The 22,865-nt window shown below is 37.0% G+C and overlaps 1 protein-coding gene across 6 annotated transcripts in view; it reads left to right on the plus strand.

The window, feature by feature from the left end:
* Positions 1-22,865, plus strand: part of LOC137251883 (uro-adherence factor A-like) — a 323,071-nt gene that overhangs the window by 239,538 nt on the left and 60,668 nt on the right. The window lies entirely within an intron of this gene.

Consider the following 22,865-nt stretch of genomic DNA (forward strand, 5'->3'; position numbering starts at 1 on the left):
TCCCTGTCTTTATCTCTATCTTTTTCCTTATCTTTATCTTCATATTTATCTTCATCTTTATTTTTATCTTCATATTTATCTTAATCCCTATCTCTATTTTTATACTCAGTTGAGCAGAGCTCACAGAGTATATTAACTTTGATTGGATAACGGTTGATTGTACAGGTATAAAGGAATCGAGATAGATATAGACTTCCATATATCAAAATCATCAGTATCGAAAAAAAATTCGATTGAGCCATGTCCGTCCGTCCGTCTGTCCGTTAACACGATAACTTGAGTAAATTTTGAGGTATCTTGATGAAATTTGGTATGTAGGTTCCTGGGCACTCATCTCAGATCGCTATTTAAAATGAACGATATCGGACAATAACCACGCCCACTTTTTCGATATCGAAAATTTCGAAAAATCGAAAAAGTGCGATAATTCCTTACCAAATACGGATAAAGCGATGAAACTTGGTAGGTGAGTTGAACTTATGACGCAGAATAGAAAACTAGTAAAATTTTGGACAATGGGCCTGGCACCGCCCACTTTTAAAAGAAGGTAATTTAGAAGTTTTGCATGCTGTAATTTGGCAGTCGTTGAAGATATCATGATGAAATTTGGCAGGAACATTACACTTATTACTATATGCCTGTTTAAAAAAAATTAGCAAAATCGGAGAACGACCACGCCCACTTTTTAAAATTTTTTTTTTTAAATTCAAATTTTAAAAGAAAAGTTAATATCTTTACAGTATATAAGTAAATTAAGTCAACATTCAACTCCAGTAATGATATGGTGCAACAGAATACAAAAATAAAAGAAAATTTCAAAATGGGCGTGGCTCCGCCCTTTTTCATTTAATTTGTCTAGGATACTTTTAATGCCATAACGTCGAACAAAAATTTACCAATCCTTGTGAAATTTGGTTGAGGCTTAGATTCTAGGACGATAACTGTTTTCTGTGAAAAAGGGCGAAATCGGTTGAAGCCACGCCCAGTTTTTATACACAGTCGACCGTCTGTCCTTCCGCTCGGCCGTTAACACGATAACTTGAGCAAAAATCGATATATCTTTACTAAACTCAGTTGACGTACTTATCTGAACTCACTTTGTATTGGTGTAAAAAATGGCCGAAATCCGACTATAACCACGCCCACTTTTTCGAAAAAAGGGATGAAACATGGTAATTGTATTGGTCTATTGACGCAAAATATAACTTTAGAAAAAAACTTGGTAAAATGTATGTGACACCTACCATATTAAGTAGAAGAAAATGAAAAAGTTTTGCAGGGCGAAATCAAAAGCCCTTGGAATCTTGGAAGGAATACTGTTCGTGGTATTACATATATAAATAAATTAGCGGTACCCGACAGATGATGTTCTGGATCACCCTGGTCCACATTTTGGTCGATATCTCGAAAACGCCTTCACATATACAACTAAGGGCCACCCCCTTTTAAAACCCTCATTAATACCTTTAATTTGATACCCATATCGTACAAAAACATTCTAGAGTCACCCCTGGTCCACGTTTATGGCGATATCTCGAAAAGGCGTCCACATATAGAACTAAGGCCCACTCCTTTTTAAAATACTCATTAACACCTTTCATTTGATACCCATATCGTACAAACAAATTCTAGAGTCGCCCTGGTCCACCTTTATGGCGATATTTCGAAAAGGCGTCCACCTTAAGAACTAAGGCCCACGCCCTTTTAAAATACTCATTAACGCCTTTCATTTGATACCCATATCGTACAAAATAAATTCTAGAGTCACCCCTGGTCCACCTTTATGGCGATATCTCGAAACGGCGTCCATCTATAGAACTTAGGCCCACGCCCTTTTAAAATACTCATTAATACCTTTCATTTGATACCCATATCGTACAAAATAAATTCTAGAGTCACCCCTGGTCCACCTTTATGGCGATATCTCGAAACGGCGTCCATCTATAGAACTTAGGCCCACGCCCTTTTAAAATACTCATTAATACCTTTCATTTGATACCCATATCGTACAAAATAAATTCTAGAGTCACCCCTGGTCCACCTTTATGACGATATCTCGAAACGGCGTCCATCTATAGAACTTAGGCACACGCCCTTTTAAAATACTCATTAATACCTTTCATTTGATACCCATATCGTACAAAATAAATTCTAGAGTCACCCCTGGTCCACCTTTATGGCGATATCTCGAAACGGCGTCCATCTATAGAACTTAGGCCCACGCCCTTTTAAAATACTCATTAATACCTTTCATTTGATACCCATATCGTACAAAATAAATTCTAGAGTCACCCCTGGTCCACCTTTATGGCGATATCTCGAAAAGGCGTCCACCTATAGAACTTAGGCCCACTCCCTTTTAAAATTATCATTAACACATTTCATTTGATACCCATATCGTACAAACAAATTCTAGAGTCAGGCCTGGTCCACCTTTATGGCGATATCCCTAAATGGCGTCCATCTATAGAACTATGGTCCACTCCCTCTTAAAATACTCTTTAATACCTTCCATTTGATACACATGTCATACAAACACATTCCAGGGTTACCCTAGGTTCTTTTTACAACATGGTGATTTTCCCTTACTTTGTCTCCACAGCTCTCAGCTGAGTATGTAATGTTCGGTTACACCCGAGCTTAGCCTTCCTTACTTGTTATCCTTATCTTTCTCGACGTTCCCTTGGAAAAAAGCGAAGTACCAAAAGGGCGAAAAACCTAGCATTGGCTGGACCTACCTCTGTTGTTGTTGTTGTTGTAGCAATGCTCGCCCCACCTAATAGCCGCGACCGATCACAAATTGTCATCAATATCCTCTAACGGGAGTCCAAGGAAACTTGCCGTTTCAACAGGGGTGGACCATATGGAAAGGGGTGTTAGAGGCGTTGGTTCCACATTACAATTAAAGAGATGGTTGGTGTCATGTGGGGACACATTGCAAGCAGGGCATACATTTTGTATTGTCGGAGTGTATGGACCTACCTCTCTTACCCGTCAGTACGATCTGAGGTTAGCTACTCAAGTTAATTGCATAAACTGAAAAGCCACTTGCCGTACCGGAAACGCATTTTAGCGTTTGGGTTTTTAGTCCAGCGCCACGGCTGGACCTATCTCTCAACTTAACAGCACGATTTGAAGTACGTTGCATTTACATGTTCGGGTTCGTGCACCCGATGAGCTGCATCGGAACGAAACTTACCAAATCTTTAAAAGGCGCTTAACAGTTTAAACGGGTTTGTCCGTCCAACGTTATGCCAGTCGCTTCTTCGCTGAGCGAACTGCCACTAAATGGAAATATCAAGGAAAATTTTATATTTTTCACATGTTTCTCACAGCGGTGTAACGCCGTTCTCTTCCCCTGCTGTGATTGGCGGGCTCCGGATATAATACCATCTACATAGGTGTGCAACATCTTCTACCATTTGTATTAATTGGCCTAGTCAAAGTAGTAAGCAGGTATGCATTCATTCGCTGGACTATGTTGTTGTCGCAGAGAGTAGCATCGGATGATGTGGTGCTCTCTTTGTAGCCAATTTTCGAGGTATGAGTAAATAATGATATCCTTCATAATTTCGCAATTTACTATAACTTGTCGAAACGGTTTGAGGTCATCCTATCTCAGAAACTGTTTTAAAAGCTTTTTTTACTAGTTCCACATAGAGAGTTAAATGAAACAATTAGTCAAGTGTTCTTATTAAATCGCTTATTGGACTCAATATTTCATACAGAATACAAATTCTTAATTATTTCATTATGGTTTTATTGAGTGCTTTATAGGCCAAAAATCTAGGCAGCTTTGCTTGAAGCATCGAGCTTTATTATTTTATCAAACAAATTTAGATTGATTTAACCATCTATGTGAAATTAGTATTACCTCATTATATTATCAATTAATGGTTCAATAAAAAAGAGAAATAGACAAACATTATTGCTTAATACGAACTTAAAATGCCTTTCCAATTGAAGAGTGCACCATCTTCCGGTATATTGCGCCATAATACTTTTCCGCGATAAAAGCTAAAGGCAAAATACTTAAGGGGTACTCGCATACAGATTTCAAACGTTTTATATATGCATCCGTTGCTAAACGATCTATATCTTTAATATACAAATAATTGCATAATAAAATATGTATGTTTACATACATTGCTACACTCCCTTGTATGGTAAAAAGTCAAAGTAACAACAATGGCATTGACCGCCTCCATTTAAGTACTTACATAAGTAATATTTCCCTGCGCATGCGTAAGCTACTTCAAAGCACATGGGAATTTATGACTTATACGGAAATAGTTTGTGTAGAACTTCCGCTTTGACTAATAAAAAGCCACACATCTGCACACACACAACTATGTATGTACATATGTATGTAAAAGCTATTAAATATCATAGTATCACCATGAAAAATTATGTTGCAGTTGCATTTATGCATCAAAATTATGTAATAAATAACATTTAAATATTATATTATGATCTTAAACGTTTGTTATTTAATAACGCGGTCAATGAACGGCTGACGAAGACGCTGGCAGCAGTTTTTGAAGTTAAACGTTTTAGGCGGCGATGCGAAATAAAGTCGCAGAGTAGGTTTAACTGTCCGGTCAATGAGACCTAAGATAGACTGAATGTGTCCATAGTTGTAGAAGATGCAGAGTAGGTTTTGGATAAAATTTCTTGAAAATGTGACAGACGAGGCACGAGGAGGAACCCTAGAGCCATAGTCCACAGTTATTTTCGTTCGGTCTAAGCTAAATGGCGAGCTGAGACATGTAATCTAACGACCATCAAACCCTTGATTCCCTCCACACTCCCTCAGCGGGTTAGGACGCTCAGAATATATTCGCGGCAGATATGGCTGCCGTAAGAGGCCACTAAAATACCAAATAGATTCAAGGGGTTGTGTAGCGCAACCCTTTCTAGGGCTGCCAGCGCAATAAATAGCTTCGCCAACCCAATTTTCAACCTCACCTGCCCATGACGAATCCTGTTTCGTTAACAGGCGAGGCTCTGGCGACCCCAGGTTCATCATGTATCTAGGGGGTGGGAGGGCGGTAATGGCCTAGAAGGTTTCATGTGGTCATACTAGCTCGTTCCCGAAATGGTCGGGGAGTACCTTAATGGTGCTTGTTATCGGAACGTACCGGATTTGCATCCGGCAAAGGACCATCAACATTGATAACACACCCCAATACCTTCGGGGAGTGTCCGTATCGCTACAACAACAGCAACATTCCCACTACACCAAGCCGGTCGCCGCACACGAATACAAATACATCATCCCTAAGAAAAAACTTCGATATGCGCCGCATCAACTTGAACTGCGCTGGCGATCTAGAGCCTAGAGCCTAGAGAAACCTACTGTGAGAACGAGTTGAGCAGTCTACAAACATTGTGACTCGTCATCGTAACTCTGACTTTAATCAGAAAGCTTATGGAAACAAGGCACTGTACCCATATAGGTAGGAAGGCGTTTGGGCAGCTTTATCAATGGAAGCCGAGCTAGTATAAATCTAACTAAGATTCGTAGAAATATTTAAAGAAACTGCAACTTTGGTTGGCTTGTTTCGGAATGGGCATTCACACAAACTGTTTATGACTGTTCTCCTCCGCAGCTCCTCTATATGCCGCTGAAAAGGATCGCCATTCTGTCAGCGTTTAGCGGCCGCCAACAAAATCTTGTAATTTCAGAACAAATTTTAGCGTTTTGTTTCCTTCAGTTTTCTATCAGGTCCTCCATTATTTTCATATCATAAACGGAGCATGTTTGGTTGCCCTGCATGTATTTGACGAGTAAGTCCAGTTTCATTTGATTGATGTAAGTAGACATACCACTTCCACCTCAGCAGCGTCCAGCAATGGCCCTGTGTGCGTTCTCGTTTACCTCAACGTTCATGAGACCAGGAACCCATGTCTTTTGCAGTTACCGACGGCCTTGGACGTTACGTTAAAGGAATCGAGGGTGATGAGTGCTGCTTGAATGTCTGAGTATATGTAAACCTCACATCATCTCATGGAGTCTTCAAACAGAATTATATAGGCCCTCTTATGCCCGGTACTTTCACTTGTAAGGTAAAAGCCGAGTCAGGAAAACGGACGGAAAGCGAAATCTAATACTATGTTCAAACAGAAAAATAAATTAGGGCAGTTTCGATTTAAATTGAGTGGTGTTCAAACAACTCAATTTAGCTTACACAATAGTAATTTGATAGCTGGTTGGCTCATATCTACAGCAGCAACATACCTTTGTTCAGACTGTCAAAATGTGCGTGTTAGTATTAGGCGAATGGAATGGAATGAAAACATAAAACTTTGAAATGTTTGTGAAGAAAATGTGTTCCGTGTTTTGGTTTCATATTGAGTTTGCCATCTTCTTTTGACAATCGCTACTCCTGTGAAATGAAAAAAAAAAAACAAAAAGATTAGCTGATGAGATGAGCCAACCATATATTTGAGCCATGCGTAACTGACGTTTAAATCTACTCAATAAACACACTTTACAAAGTTGCATTTGCAGTTTGAAACAATTTATGACACAATTTTTTTTAAATTGGCAATTTATTATATGATAAATTGCGTAATAAATTGCCCAAATGGTATAAATTGCCAATTTGGTGTGTGTTTGTATATATTATTAAACTGCTCAGAGAAATTACCAACTCCCATGGTGCATTTGATTTCGGACTCGTCTCTTTTGCAAGGCTAGCTCATATACTACTGCTCCATATATGAGTCAAATGACAACCGTATCAATCGGAAATCGGTAACTTTGGTATTATATTCCAGTTTCTGCTTACCATCCACTTCTCGAGTAGAAACCTATGTAGTCTTTTTCGACCCTACGGCCGATGTTAATTTTCAACTAATCCTACCCTGTCTCGTGTTGAGACGTCGGTGACGGCAGTACTATTTAGAGTATGCAGTCAAAACTGTGATATTTTAGTTTTGCTGGAAAGCAGTATCCGCATCATCATGTTTGGGTTAGCATTTAGGGCGCTTCTAACAGTCCAAACGTACAACCTGCGAAAAGCTTGTCTGGTATTTCGACTACTATTAAGAGAAATTGCTCTTTTACTCTTCCACAGTATTCTCTAGAGTATCTATAGGTGCGATAACCCACAGATGTTGCGAGTGAACTTCCCTCTGGGAAGCTCTTTCGTCTATTTCGATTTAGCTCTGACATCTTTATAAAAGCTAAAATCAATTTATGTTATTGGCGACATGCATGGATTTTGTGCTCTACAAGTTGGGCCTTACTTGTCCCCATACCCCAATGGACAGCCAAAATATGGTTTCTTGAGCACTTAATATCGCTCAACTCGATTTGAAGCAGTTTCTGCTAGGCTGTCCGAGTTTAAGTCATATGTCAGAGATAATATGCGAAGGAAGTTGCTAACACTACCCACCACAGGAATATTGTCCTAAAATCAACTGGTGATTTCCGACCGACTTACTAGTTGTCTAGCTGGTTGATCAGCGGAGGCTCTATAGCCTTTCCAAACTTTCTGTGTTTTTGACGTTGTAGAAAGAAACAAAATACAACGTGCTTCTTTCAGTTTTTCATATCCACGGAAAACATTACTTTTGTAAATAAATGAACTTACGAAACTTAGCGCCTTCTCAGCTGTGAAACCTGGTCAACGGTGAGTGAGGTTTTATTTATTTATTTAACTCTTTCGTCACACAAAAGCCACCCAACCAACAAGTCTCTATGCCCGTCCGGTTGGTTTGTCTGTCAAATGCGCCATAAGTGCTACACACACTTGTTTCGCGTGTGATATTTGACGCTATTTTTACTTATATATATACAAATGTATGACAATCAATCCATTACTACCGGTTTGCTTTGCGGCTAATTGACGTCTTTCGTTGTTTCGCGGATGTGGCACTTTCACTTGATGTAAACAAAAACAAAAAAACCATAACTAACCCGCAGTATGACAGCAAGAAAAAAGTGGGCAACTAAAAGTCTCATTTCTTTCTTCTTAGATAATTTGCGCGTAATTGCGATTGGTGTTAAAGTAAGCAGCATTTCCATGTGAGTACAGGTGCGTACATAAAATTAGGAGCAATGTGTATTGAGATTTTTTTGGTTCTTACTAGCGTATCCGGCAGAAGTTGGCAGGACAACGAAAATATGATAAATAGCTCTCCCTATCTTCCTCTGTCCGTGCCCATATTTTACTCCAACTGCCACATACATCAGCGAACCGAAAAATAACAGTGAAATTTTTTATAAAATTTCGTTCTTTAAATACTTTTTTCGATACTAAAAAAATTGTAAGTTAAACCAAACTATTTTAAACAGAGTAATGGTGAACTTGACAGCTCGTAGGACTTCTTGCGTCAAATTTCAAAAATTAGTATAGCTATTTGTATTTCAAACTTTTTGAATTTCAAAAAAAAAAAAACATGAATCTAGTTTTTTAAACGGTTTTTTTAGCTTGACTCTGTGTAGCGAACAGAATTTTGTAATTGAAATTTACGTAACTTCCCGAAAAGCTAAAAACTTGAAACTTTTAATATACATAGTTCAGAACCCGATAACAATGCAATAATAAGAAGAAAATAAATAAGGAAGGTTAAGTTCGGGTGTAACCGAACATTACATACTCAGTTGAGAGCTATGGTGACAACATAAGGGAAAATAACCATGTAGGAAAATGAACCGAGGGAAACCCTGGAATGTGTTTGTATGACATGTGTATCAAATGAAAGGTGTTAATGAGTATTTTAAAAGGGAGTAATCCTTTGTACCATAGGTGGACGCCGTTTCGAAATATCGCCATAAAGGTGGACCAGGGGTGACTCTAGAATGTGTTTGTACGATATGGGTATCAAATTAAAGGTATTAATGAGGGTTTTAAAAGGGAGTGGTGGTAGTTGTATAGGTGGTCGCCTTTTCGATATATCGCCATAAAGGTGGACCAGGGGTGACTCTAGAATGCGTTTGTACAATATGGGTATCAAATGAAAGGTGTTTATGAGTATTTTAAAAGGGAGTGGGCCTTAGTTCTATTGGTGGACGCCGTTTCGAGATATCTCCATAAAGGTGGACCAGGGGTGACTCTAGAATACGTTTGTACAATATGGGTAGCAAACGAAAGGTGTTAATGAGTATTTTAAAAGAGAGTGATCCTTAGTTCCATAGGTGGACGCCGTTTCGAGATATCGCCATAAAGGTGGACCATGGGTGACCCTAGAATTTTTCAGTACGATATGGGTATCAAATTAAAGGTATTAATGAGGGTTTTAAAAGGGAGTGGTGGTAGTTGTATAGGTGGTCGCCTTTTCGAGATATCGCCATAAAGGTGGACCAGGGGTGACTCTAGAATACGTTTGTACAATATGGGTATCAAACGAAAGGTGTTAATGAGTATTTTAAAAGGGAGTGATCCTTAGTTCCATAGGTGGACGCCGTTTCGAGATATCACCATAAAGGTGGACCAGGGGTGACTCTAGAATGCGTTTGTACGATATGGGTATCAAATTAAAGGTGTTAATGAGTATTTTAAAAGGGAGTGGGCCTTAGTTCTATAGGTCGACGCCGTTTCGAAATATCGCCATAAAGGTGGACCAGGGGTGACTCTAGAATGTGTTTGTACGATATGGGTATCAAATTAAAGGTATTAATGAGGGTTTTAAAAGGGAGTGGTGGTAGTTGTATAGGTGGTCGCCTTTTCGAGATATCGCCATAAAGGTGGACCAGGGGTGACGCTAGAATACGTTTGTACAATATGGGTATCAAACGAAAGGTGTTAATGAGTATTTTAAAAGGGAGTGGGCCTTAGTTCTATAGGTGGACGCCGTTTCGAAATAACGCCATAAAGGTGGACCAGGGGTGACTCTAGAATATGTTCTTACGATATGGGTATCAAATTAAAGGTATTAATGGGGGTTTTAAAAGGGAGTGGTGGTAGTTGTATATGTGAAGTCGTTTTCCAGATATCGACCAGGGTGACCCAGAACATCATCTGTTGGATACCGCTAATTTATTTATATATGTAATACCAGCCAAGATTTCAAGGGTGTTTTATTTCGCCCTGCAGAACTTTTTCATTTTCTTCTACTTAATATGGTAGGTGCCACAACCATTTTACAAAGTTTTTTCTAAAGTTATATTTCGCGTCAATAAACCAATCCAATTACCATGTTTCATCCCTTTTTTCGTATTTGGTATAGAATTATGGCATTTTTTTCATTTTTCGTAATTTTCGATATCGAAAAAGTGGGCGTGGTCATAGTCGGATTTCGTTCAATTTTTATACCAAGATAAAGTGAGTTCAGATAAGTACGTGAACTAAGTTCAGTAAAGATATGTCGATTTTTGCTCAAGTTATCGTGTTAACGGCCATGCGGAAGGACAGACGGACGACTGTGTATAAAAACTGGGCGTGGCTTCAACCGATTTCGCCCATTTTCACAGAAAACAGTTAACGTCATAAAATCTATGCCCCTACCAAATTTCAAAAGGATTGGGAAATTTTTGTTCGACTTATGGCATTAAAAGTATCCTAGACAAACTAAATGAAAAAGGGCGGAGCCACGCCCATTTTGAAATTTTCTTTATTTTTTGTATTTTGTTGCACCATATCATTACTAGAGTTGAATGTTGACATAATTTACTTATATACTGTAAAGATATTAAATTTTTTGTTAAAATTTTACTTTTAAAAAAATTTTTTTTTTAAAGTGGTCGTGGTCCTTCTCCGATTTTGCTAATTTTTATAAAGCATACATATAGTAATAGGAGTAACGTTCCTGCCAAATTTCATCATGATATCTTCAACGACTGCCAAATTACAGCTTGCAAAAGTTTTAAATTACCTTCTTTTAAAAGTGGGCGGTGCCACGCCCATTGTCCAAAATTTTACTAATTTTCTATTCTTCGTCATAAGTTCAACTCACCTACCAAGTTTCATCGCTTTATCTGTATTTGGTAATGAATTATTGCACTTTTTCGGTTTTCCGAAATTTTCGATATCGAAAAAGTGGGCGTGGTTATAGTCCGATATCGTTCATTTTAAATAGCGATCTGAGATGAGTGCTCAGGAACCTACATACCAAATTTCATCAAGATACCTCAAAATTTACCCAAGTTATCGTGTTAACGGACCGACGGACGGACGGACATGGCTCAATCAAATTTTTTTTCGATCCTGATGATTTTGATATATGGAAGTCTATATCTATCTCGATTCCTTTATACCTGTACAACCAATCGTTATCCAATCAAACTTAATATACTCTGTGAGCTCTGCTCAGCTGAGTATAAAAACTCCGATAGGTGGCACATGGATCTAAATATTGCAAAAAGTCGTATTTCTGGTCCGATTTGGCACATATTTGGAACACATAATACATACATGAGTAGAATGCGACCTATGAAAAAATGGCCGCTAGGTGGCGCAAGGATTGAGATGTTAAAAAAAATCGTATTTGTGGTCCGATTTGGCTCATATTTGGAACGCATATTACATACAGTCCAGTAGAAGTGACATCAAAATACTTTGGGTTCGAGGAGGGACAAACATACGTGGCGCTGAGTCGAGTAAAGCCTTTGGAACGATTATGTGTTTGATGACTTAGATTGTACCAAATTGTCAGGAAAGAGTCCGTGTAATAATGAGTCAATAAAATCTATCTTTGATAAAACCTTCGATCTGGCTGCTTTATTAGCGCTAGTTTAACCTGGCAGCACAGCGGCAGATATTACGAGTAGACACACGATTCCCTTCAGGTTGTTGTTGTTTTTGCAGCGATAAACACACTCCCCGAAGGCCTAGGGCTGTGTTATCGATGTTGATGGTTCTTTGCCGGATGCAGATCCGGTACGTTTCGGTAATAAGCACCATTAAGGTACTATCCCGACCATCACGGGAACGATTTAGTATGATCACATGAAACCTTCTAGGCCATACCGCCCTCACATCCCCTAGATCCATTAGGAACTTGGGGTCGCTAGAGCCTCGGCTGTGAAAGAAACAGGTTTCGCTACGGATAGGTGAGGTTGACAATTGGGTTGGAGAAGCTACATATATATTGCTATGACAACCACTTGAAAGGGTTGCGCTATACAACCCCTTGAATCAATTTGGTATTTCAGTCGCCCCTTACGGCAGGCATACCTGCCGCGGGTATATTCTAAGCCCTCTAACCCGCTGGGGGAATGCCCGTTAGGTGGGATTCGTCAGTGAAACTGGCTCCGGTCTGCGTGACTAGAATATATACATCATTCTATTGACATTTTCTGCCTCATTATTGGGGTGAACTTTTTTTCGAGGAAAATTTTCGGAATTGGGTAGTCTGGCTGCGGTCTCCAATATTATTTTGCCTGAGACGCAATATTGACGTAACGCAAATACTGGACCCTGAAAGGTGTAGAAAATAAATTTAAGGTCTTGAAGTCCTTTACCTACCTTCAAACTGGTTCGGCAATTGTGGACTGGGTTACACGGACGTTCCTGGGATTGCGCCAATTAACAACTTTCAGGCATTCCTGTGTATCCAGTTTTAGGACTACCTTCTTCGGCTTTACAAGATTGGAAAAATTGTGTATATTTTGTTATGCCTGGCTACATGGCAAACTGGACTGCAGACATGATGGCTTGTTCTTTACGAACACCCTGCAAAAATCATTGGATCATGTGGTCCACTGGAGTACTTACCATTGTACTCCACTGTAATGCAGCAATGGACCAACTCATATTTCTACACGAACATATTGTAAGCCGATCATTGCTCGTTTTTAACGATTGTAATCACTACACGATGTTTATTGGACTGTGGGTACTCCATGGATTACTCTGATGTAATGCGGAGCTGGAGTATATGGTCCCGTCCTAGGACATCGCAATGTTAATTGGACCATATTTTTTGTATGAATTGTGGTTAATTTTGGAGCACTCGGTTGGTCCATAGCGAGTACTCCATGCATGCGATTTTTGCAGGGCAGGCTTTTGCGTTGTGCTAGTTTTAGAAGCACAATAACTAACCAAAAATTAATTTAAAACATTTCATACGCGTTGTATTTTTTTTTTTTACCTCTAGCTGTATGCCTCTTGGTGTGAACTTCTGCGGAAAAAAAACTGCAAACACCATTTTCGCCACACAAAAAGGTTAATTGATTTTAAATTGCTTGTAGCGGTTTCTTGTGGCTATACACCTTACGCGATTGCCGGCCAGTCAACTTGGTGATTCTATTGTGTTTGTTTCAATGTTAAGAGATAGACCAACTAGTTTTCAAAACCTGCTTTACATAAATCGATCAATGTGCAGTGAAAAATATGTCCTTAAGCACAGATATAATGTATCTTGAAATTTCAAAAATAGCAATTGAAAACAGCTCAACAGAAGGGAAACTATGTATGAGGTATTAAGTTTGCAGCTCCATGGAAAGTCTGCCAAAAATAGATCGCAAAAACTTCTCCGATACGGACGATTTTTCTGAATATATAGATCCGTGGGATACCTAGCAAAAGTTTTTGTCATATGTCAAATTTCAAATCTCTACCTTACCAAGAAGATAAAAGAGATCGAAGATTTCCAATCTGCATGCATTTTCGAATTATCGTAACCCGTGTGCCATCTAGCGATCATTCTTTTCTTTTGATGCTTTTTCTCGGTATATGTAAAGTTCCAAGTTTTTAGCTCAATAAGAAGTTAATTAGGGTTCTAAGCTATGCTCAAAGTATCAGGTCTCCTGCCCCAGTTTATGTATCACGTTCTCGGCGCCATCTACATATAGTTTTTCCCTCATATTGAATTGTCATCGGGTACTGAAGTATGTTCCAAGTTTCAAGACTCTAGTTTCATGGGAAGTGATTAAAAAAGCGATTGCAAGATTTCCCAATTTTGTACTGAAATTTGCATGAAAGCGACTGAAGGGAAAGGAAATAAAAAATTCATGTTTGGTTAATCTAATTTTATTACTACATTTATATTAAGTCCCTTTCAGGTTTGTCCCCTCATTTTCATACGAATTTTTGACCCACGGAAAAGTCTTTTTCGGTAACTTCTCGTTGAGATAGACACTTTATACTTAGAACATAGTTCAGATCTGGGGGACATTACAATGCAAGAGATATACAGAAAATTTATTTTAAAATGGAAATTTTGCCATCGACTTTTAACTAACTTCTCGGTGATTCAGAGACTTGAAACTTAGCACATAGTTTGCGAGTCGATGGCACTACAATTCGTGGAAAACAAAATGCCGCTAGGTGGCAGACGAATCGATTTTTGAGTAACTTCCCGGTGAGCTGGAGATATGAAACTTGAGCCGTAAATCAGAACCCGGTGACAATGCAATATTTTATAAAAAAAAATTTATTTTAATTTGAGAATCTTTCAATCCATTTTTAACTAACTTCCCGGTTACCTAGAGACTTGTAACTTAGCACATAGTTCGAGACCCGGTGACAATACAATTAACAGAAAACAAAATTCCGCTAAGTGGCGCGCTAAGTGAGATAACTACAAATCCTTGAAAAACGAGGGGAATCTTGCAATCGATTTTTGAGTAACTTACCGGTGAACTGGAGATATGAAACTTGAGCCGTATGTCAGAACCCGCTTCCCGGTTAGCTGGAGATATAAAACTTGGGCTGTGGGTCAAAACCCGGTGACAATGCAACATTTCATCAAAAAAAATGCGCTAGGTGGCGCATGGATCGAGATATTAGGAAAATTAATTTTAATTTGGGAATCTTTCAACCCATTTTTAACTAACTTCCCGGTTACCTACATACGCCTCTTTGCGTCCACCTATAGAACTAAGGCCCACTCCCTTTTAAAATACTCATTAACACCTTTCATTTGATACCCATATCGTACAAACACATTCTAGAGTCACCCCTGGTCCATCTTTATGGCGATATCCCGAAATGGCGTCCAACTATAGAACTATGGCCCACTCCCTTTTAAAATACTCTTTAATACCTTCCATTTGAAACCCATGTCATACAAACACATTCCAGGGTTACCCTAGGTTCATTTTGCTAAATGGTGATTTTCCCTTATTTTGTCTCCAAAGCTCGCAGCTGAGTATGTAATGTTCGGTTACACCCGAACTTAGCCTTCCTTACTTGTTTTATCATCTTTTTATTTTATTTTTAATTCAAGTTTTATTTTTTAGTGAAGCGATTGTGAAAGATAAGATAAATCATTAATATTACTTCTTTATTGCTTCATTAAACTTTAAAAACTGGATTTTCAGATCCATCTCTTTAAGCGATTACTTCAAATTTAATTACAACTGAACTGTTAAAATGTTAAACAAGTTGTTTAATGTTATAATTTTTATTACCGCTCTGAGTGTCGTTATACAAAGTCTGTAATCGGTTTCGTGTTAATTATCGCTTTCGTTTTCATTGGTTTGAATTTAATTTGCATTTATTCATTTTTTATTTGTCTGCTAATCATTTTTATTGAGTTAAGTAAACTGATATTGAGTTTACTCAATTGCTTAACAAATTATTACCGTTGGCAAAATTTATTGTATATTTGGTTTACCGAAACCGTTTTACGCTAATCCGCATAATGCTCAATCAAATTTTTATTTCAATGTTCCAAAAAGATATAACATTTTCAGGTCAGCTGAAACTTTTTTCAAATCAAACGGATTTTTTTTTTTAAGAAAATGAAAGTCAAATTAAACTTTTCTTAAGTCAAATGAAACTTTTGTCAAGTCAAATGAAACTTTCTTCAAATCAAATGAAACTTTTTAAGTTGAATCAAAATTTTTTTAAATCAATTGAAACTTTTTTCAAATTGAACGAAACTTTTTCTAAGTCAAATGAAACGTTTTTCAAGTCGAATTAAACTTTTTTCAAATTAAACGAAACGAATGAAAAGTTTTTCAAGTCAACTGAAACTTTTTTCAAATCAAATGAAGTTGAAAGTTGAATAAAACTTGTTTTAAATCAAATGAAACTTTTTTCAAATTAAATGAAACTTTTTTTAAGTCAAATTAAACGTTTTTCAAGTCAAATGAAACTTTTTTCAAATTAAACGAAACTTTTTTTGAGTCAAATGAAAAGTTTTTTCAGTTCAACTGAAACTTTTTTCAAATCAAATGAAGTTTTTTTCAAATTAAATGAAACTTTTTAAAGTTGATTAAAACTTGCTTTAAATCAAAGAAACCGTTTTTAAATTAAACGAAACTTTTTTTAGGTTGAATAAATTTTTTAGAACGGCACCTTATTAAAGTTGAATAAAACTTGGTTTAAACTTTTTTTTTTTTAAGTCAAATGAAACTTTTTTCAAATTAAATGAAACTTGTTTCAAGTTGAGCAAAACTTTTTTTAAGTCAAATGAAACTTTTTCAAATAAATTGAAACTTTTTTAAGTCAAATGAATATTTTTTTCAAGTCAAGTGAATATTTTTTTCAAGTCAAATAATTTTTTTTTTAATCAGATTAAACTTTCTTGAAGACAAATGAAACTTTTTTCAAGTTGAAAGAAACCTGTTTAAGGTTAAATGAAACTTTTTTCAAATTAAATGAAGCTGTTTTTTAGTCAAATGAAACTTTTTTCAAGTTGAAAAAAACCTGTTTAAGGTCAAATGAAACTCTTTTCGAGTCAAATGAAACTTTTCAAATCAGATTATACTTTCTTTGAGGAAAATGAAACTTTGATTTGAATATTAAACTTTCGTCAATGCTTTTCAAATCAAATTATTTTTTTTTCATTTCAAATTAAACCATTTTTGTCTTATGAGACCTGGATTTGAATCTTGCTTCTACACCCAAAAACTATTGTGCTTTTTAAAGAATATATGTAGTTGTAGCTTCACATATTGACTGCTGAGTAGAATATCACCCTATCTCATGTCCGTTTCTTTGATAGCCGAAGGACGGAGTGTTAGAACTGATTGCGAGCGTAGGAATACTTGTTCAAAGATCACTCCGCCAAAGTGAGCAGCCACCTTATTCCCTGGAACTCTTGTATAACTCGGTGTCCAGAAAAAAGCAAGCAAGTAATGGCAACACAATTCCCTGAACCAAGGTAGCCTTTAGTGCTGCCTGTCTACAAAAGCATATACTCCTGCCTATTTACCCACTCTGCGCCAACAAAGTCCAATGTGAAAACAGTTCTTCTGAAGAAAATGTCAAACAAATTCTGGTAACACTATGGACACATTCAATATAGGTCTTTATTGACCGGCCAGTTCAAACTGACCTAACCTCCTTTAGTTCGAATATTATCATTGCGCCACCTAGGACTGTTTAACCACTTGTTGCTTTTGCACTGAGTTTTGGACTATGTTGTAAGCTTCAGGTTTCTACTTTATTACAAGGTTTTTTGAAATCTCATCGCAAGATTTGATTGGTTTTGAACACATTTTACAAATATCTCGAACCGTGCGTCACCTAACGCAATTTGTTTTATACAGCGTTACATTGTCACCGGGTTCTAAATTATGAGCAGGATTTTTCTCTAGCAGTTAGTTTAAAATTTGTAAAAATACTCCAAATGTAAATTTATTAAAAAATCTCGATACGTGCGCCACCTAGCGAACTTCTTTGACCTCAGGTTGCATTGTCTCCAAACGTCGAGTTAACCGCAAAGCTACTTGAAATTCCATAGATTTTTAGCGAAGTTTTTGCATATCTCAATCGATGGGCCCAATCTTCTAGCTGTTAAAATGGAGAATAAATGACAAAACCCTTTTTCGAAAAATCGGTTATATGGGTGGTCCGATCCGGTCGGTTCCGACAAATGATTAATCTTAAACCAAAATTTACCCACTCACCAAATTTCATAAAGATATCTCGAAAATTTAGGGACTAGTTTGCGTTCAAACAGACAGACAGACAATGGACGGACATGGCTAAATAAACTCAGCTCGTCATCCTGATCATTTCGTTATTCTTATTGGTGGGTCCATCTCTTTTCCTTCAATACGGTATGTTTTACTTTCATGAAAGGTATAAAAGTCGCACTTAAGGAGTTAAAATTGTCTCCTATATATGATTTCTGACAGTTGTCTCATTGTTAGCCGTATTGAAACTATCCCAGTCAAACAAAAACACCCTTTACTTGCCACAATCAACCTCACAAGATTAGCTGTGGCATTCATGAGTATGTGGCATATGTATGTGGCAAGTAAAAATAGAAACAAATGGTGTTAATTTTCAATTTGCATCTAAATACTAAATGTCATTCACCTCGTCGGTTGGCGTATGCAATGAGCCAAAAGACAGTGTAAAGTTGTTGTTGCGCTTATGCATAGTAAGTGGTAACAAAGTACATGTCTATATACAACATAAAATACGCACTTCTTTACTTACAAACACATCATACATGCGTAGCACGTGCAACATTTCTAGTCAAGTCAATGTTGAAGGTCTGAAACAGTTTGAAATAGAATGGCATCGAATGGACATGGCATAAAATCAACATTGAAATATTCACCAATATATGAACGCACATTATGAATAATGGAAAAAAAATTAAAAAAAAAAAAAACAAAGTAGGCAATAAACACTGGAGCCCGGAGGAGTGAGTGCTTATAAGCTGTTGGTTTGCCACAAATGGGCAGGTTCTCGGCAGCGCTAGACAGCTACAGCTTATCGGCTGAGGGAATATTGGAAAAAAAAATAATAATTTTCTAGATTTGCAGGCATGCATACTTAAACGCGGTTTGTATGATGCTATGTGGGTGCAGGAGGCGCAATAAACAACATGCCACAATTTGTTGCACTCATATGCATTAAATGATAACTGAATGAGTTTTTGTTTTGACTATCGCTTTTTCAGTTTGCGTGATTTTTTGATTGAATTTTTTTTTAGCTTAGTAAGTTTTTCGCTTGTTTATTAATAAATTGCACTCGCACTTGACTTTTGTTTGCATGCAGTGGTATTTAGTGCAGCCACAAGTGGATTTTGCGTTTTGTTGCACAATTGAAAAGTTCACGCCTTTTGTGTGATTTCTCTGGTTTTTGGGTACTTGAAAATTGATTGGCGTATTAATGAGCGGGTATATGTGAATCTATATATATTAATAAATCAAGTCCATTGTTTAATATTTGTTTTATCTGGCATTTTGAGTACAAATGAGTTAATTGAAATAAATCATCTAACGAATTTAAGATCTAGTTGTATCAGCACTTGACACGTTATACCTTCATATGGATAAATCGGACTAGCTTTGTTGAAATGAAGTCTCGCAAATTTTGCAAATGTAGCAGACAAAGTTTACACATAAAAATTCAACGACTTTTCGCTGTGTAACCATATACAGTGCCGGACAAAAGTCTACATGCATCCCTTCTTTCCGCTAGATTGAATGATTAGTAACTTAAAGCGGAGTCATTGGTTCCGTTTGTCGTATCGCTATAGTCGTATCCTTAACGTAACCCTATACGATACATTGTGATCGATTAATGGTGCCTTAACCTGAAAATCGTGAAAATTTCATAAATATGAAGAAAACGCAAAAAATTACAAACATATTCCACAAAAAGTAAGTCTCTTAGTCATAACGTATCCAAAACAATGAATAAAGTCCACAAAAAGTTATTAAATTCACCAACTCAAATATTTTTAGGCTATGGATATGACGAGAAACCAAAAACCAATTGGTTGGCTACGATACGGTTACGACCTTAGCGTTACGATATGGCACCAATAATCGATTACATTGATTCCCATAAGGTTGGTCGAATCAGCTGTTATAAGGTTACCGATACGGTTACCGATAACGCGCCAATGTCTGCAGCTTTATCTGGAAACAGTTTTGTTTTAAACAAGTGGTCGGCACGCCATAGCTCAATTCAGCCAGACTTGCTTCACACATATTCTTACTCTCCATCGTTCAGTCGTTAGCGAGACAGCAACGAATATACACTGCGTATGACTGTCGCAAAAATGTTAGGACTCCCTGTGAGAAATATTATGATGGGGAAAGGCAACTGTTAACACGGCATATTTCGGGTGGATTTTTTCCTTTTTAGATTTGTTGTAGGTAATCAATATGAGTTTTGTTTTATTATTTGAACAGAAGCTTAGTAGTTTCATTCAGGACTCACTTTTTTCTGAGCCAAAAAAAAAAATAGAACTTCTGCTCTGCAAAAAATTACTATAAAGTGTTCAAAGTAGTAACTTACCAAAATAGTCGAAAAATTAACACGAATTAATCTTTATATTCTTTTTAAGTTAGCCACATACAGTGGTGACCATATCATATGCAACAAATAACGTATTTACGAAAAATTGTATTTACTCTATCATGAAACTATACAGAATGTTGATTGAATGTTAATTTATTTTAGTTTGGTATGTACACTTTTAATTTATATTTTTAAATTAAAAAAAATCAATTCTAATATAAGAGAAAAATTTTGCCTTTATAACAACTTCAAAAGTACGTGGACAAAACAAATGCAACTTTTTGAAATTTGTTTTGAAAAATATTAAAACTAGTATTTTGTTGCAAACTTATGACTCCGGCGCATCGTTTCGGCATTGACGCAATTAAATTATCGATGGTTTTCGTCGGGATCGATTTCCACACTTCCTGGAGTTTATTAAAAAGTTCATCGTCATTTCTAATGCCAGTCCTATCTATCCGCCTGTTAACCAGTTCCCACAAGTACTCAATCGGGTTGAGATCCGGGGACTGTGGTGGCCATTCCATAACATTAACTTTATTTGCTGTAAACCAAGACTTAACATATTTTTTCGTGTGCTTCGCATCATTATTCTGTTGGAAGACCCAACGCACCGGCATTTCCCACTCAGCATATGGCAGCATTACTTCTTCCTAAATATTTTTGTAGCCGTAGCGGTCCATAATTCCATTACGTTTATGTAATAGTCCAACTCCAAAGCAGCCCCACACCATTATATTGCCTCCACCATGCTTAACTGTTTTCTTGCAATAACGAGGATCATACCGGTTACTCACTGGTCTTCTCACATAAGACATTCCATCACTGGCATATCAAGTTAAATTTTGACTCATCGCTGAGTGTCTTCCATTCGCTGATCGGCCAATTTAGATGCTCCTTGGCAAATTCCAAATGCTTTGCCTTGTTCTTCATTGATATCATAGGTTTGTGTGAGGATGGCAACCTCGCAGTTAAGCTTTCAAAAGGCGTCTACGCACACTTCTCGTGGATATTTGCAAATCTTAGTCTTTTATTATTTGTCTTGGGACAATTTCAGGATTCCTTTTTGCCAGTTGTACTATTAACTTGTCTGTCCTTTAGCTGGTTTTGCGTATGCGCCCTCCTCGGTGAATAACAGCAACTTCTTTTCTTGTAAGAAACCTTTTTATTTGTCGCGAAATGGTACTTTTGTGTATGCTATATTTTGCAGCAATGTCTCTCTGTGCCAATCCTGCCTGAAAATCTGCAACAATCCTCTTCCGAAGTTCAATTCCAATTTTGTCTCTTGCCATTATCAAAACCGCGAAACTTTATTTTAATAAACACAATTATTTGCAGGAACGATTGATATTTATATTATACGCAGTATACAAGCTATTTCGAGTGACAATTAAACCAAAGGCAACGAATAAAATACCGTTACAGTAGCGTTACTTAAACTATTTTGAAGAGTTGCATTTGTTTTGTCCACGCTCTTTTAGGGTTGATATAAAAATGAGTGTCTATCTTCTTTGAGGGAACAAATACGTTTCGTTTCAAAGCGTAAAATAAAAATGTACATTCGAAACTAATATAATTTCCCATTAAATCAACATTCTGTAAATTTTAATGATAAAATATGTACACACTTTTGGAAATAGCATGTTAGTTGCATATGATTTGGCCACCACTGTATTTTTTAAACATTCTGCACTTTTGCTGCACCTGCATTAGTTTCGGAGCTATGATGTTTTAAGCGAGTGATTGCCACTATTGCGCTATTTTCCTTGTGAAGCCGCTTTGGCAAACCAAGTTTCATGTGCATTCGCATGTAAAAATATAGGTTACCCTTCGAAGGGACTACAACTTGATGAATTAAGGGACTTGGGAATGTTTGAACATATTCTGAATCAAAAATCAAATTTTCCAAAAAGTTTGTTTTAATAAATGTACGTTGCCATTTTAATTTTAATTTCCTGCTGGGACGCTCACGCTCTCACTAATACACTCACATTTAAATTTTTGCCGACCACTGTAAAGCTTTTTCTTATCATAGAAAAACTAAAAAAAATCCTTACATTAACAGAAAGTAGCACAGTTATGGGTAAGAAACGTAAAAACAACGGTGGTAAAAGTCTATATACTGTAACGAATTTTGGGCAATTCCGCTTATTTGCAACCTTCTGATAACGTTCGAATCACTAAACTGTTGAATAAATAGCTCCAATATTCAATAATGCAAAATGGTCTTTATTAGACTACTTTCACAATAACACTTTTACTTCTCAACATATAGCGTGCTTAAATCAAACTGATTGGTCGTGCCTCAGCTGGTGCTGCGTTTATACTCTTTGGTTTCCTCGTTGGCATATTTCTAGGCGTTTCTATTTCTAGAATTTACTACTCGTTTACCTGCTATAAATTTCTCAGCTATAACTACAGATGCACGATTATTATAGCTTCTCGCATAGCCATATGCGCGTGTGTATGTGAGTGATACTTCCACAGATGATTGCCCACTTTTGGTAGTATCTCAGATATATGCATGTGTTTGTGCGTTTCTCTCCGCTGCTTGTATGGACATATGTATAGACATAATGATTGATTTGTTGATGTGCATACAAGTCACTGCTTAGTATTGGCTTAGAGATGATAGTATCCCTTAGTGTTGCTAATATTCGTCACAATACAATACACAATTACCTATTTTAGTATGAAAAACTTCACGTAACACTAAATAATATTCTTTCTTAGTATTTAGTCGGTCCACTATTA

The sequence above is a fragment of the Eurosta solidaginis genome, chromosome 5, assembly GCF_040869045.1.
Source record: "Eurosta solidaginis isolate ZX-2024a chromosome 5, ASM4086904v1, whole genome shotgun sequence".
Classification (NCBI taxonomy): Eukaryota; Metazoa; Arthropoda; class Insecta; order Diptera; family Tephritidae; genus Eurosta; species Eurosta solidaginis.